This window comes from Phacochoerus africanus, chromosome 2 (genome assembly GCF_016906955.1).
Source record: "Phacochoerus africanus isolate WHEZ1 chromosome 2, ROS_Pafr_v1, whole genome shotgun sequence".
Taxonomy (NCBI): domain Eukaryota; kingdom Metazoa; phylum Chordata; class Mammalia; order Artiodactyla; family Suidae; genus Phacochoerus; species Phacochoerus africanus.
In genome coordinates, this window is record NC_062545.1 from 30,973,356 (window position 1) to 30,974,489 (window position 1,134).

The 1,134-nt window shown below is 35.6% G+C and overlaps 1 pseudogene; it reads right to left on the bottom strand.

The window, feature by feature from the left end:
* Positions 1-816: 816 nt before the first annotated feature.
* On the bottom strand, positions 817-1,134 carry LOC125120997 (cytochrome c-like; annotated as a pseudogene).

The window sequence follows — 1,134 nt, forward strand, 5'->3', positions numbered from 1 at the left end:
TTAACTTGATATACCTTGTTATGGTAAATACTAAGAAAGACTTTGCAACGACGTGACAAGACATTCGTTTCATAGTCTAAACAACATCCATTTAAAATAGTCTCTTATTCCACTCTCCCCTCAAAGAGAAGTATTGATACAAATTTCCACTCAAGAAGAGATAAAAATAAATATATTACCATGTATTAGCCAGAAAGTAGGTTGGAACTGATTTATTGGCAATAATAATATCACCATCTTAAGAAATCAATGAAATGGGACTTCCATCCTGATTTTCAACTTGGTTCCTGAAACTGATAATCCAATCTTTGTAAGAGTCATAAATATTTGCCAAAACAGTAAGGTGATAAATTATGGATTCTGGTGAATCAGTTTGTTTAACTGTACATTGTCAACAAGAGCTTGAACATTAACAAACACTTAAAGCTGTATGAAGAATGATTTATATATTTAAATGTATCAGACTATAAAATATACCAAAAAATTATTCAGGGAGGTATTTTTGAGTGCTGCACTCAATAATCTAGCTGATGTAAGAATCAGACATAGACTTTTTTTTTTCAAAGATGAAGTATGTATTCATTTTCCACAGTGTTTCAACAAAAGTCATTGAGTATTCAGAGAAAGTAAATTTGTCTTTGACAGGTCCTGACCTTCTGTCCCACATTTCTTATTTAAATCAGGACTGTCCAAAAGAAGCATTCCATCAACCATGTATGATCTGAATTATAGTATATGAGATCAATTTAAATATGGTACACATAAAAAAGTCATGAGACATTTTGGTCTTGTAATAAGTAAGGCAGTGGCCAACTATTACTCGTTAGTAGCTTTTTTGAGATAAGCTACCAAGTCTTCCCTTTCTTCCTTCTTCTTAATGCCAAGGAAGATCATTTTTGTTCCAGGGGTGTACTTCTTGGGATTCTCCAAGTACTCCATCAGTGTCTCCTCTCCCCTGGTGATGCCTTTGTTCTTGTCGGCATCTGTGTAAGTGAATCCAGCAGCCTGACCTGTCTTCCACCCAAACAGACCATGGAGGTTTGGGCCAGTCTAGTCCTTGCCTCGCTTTTCCACAGCATGGCACTGAGCACACTTCTGAACAAAAATCTTCTTGCCTCTCTCAACATCATCCAT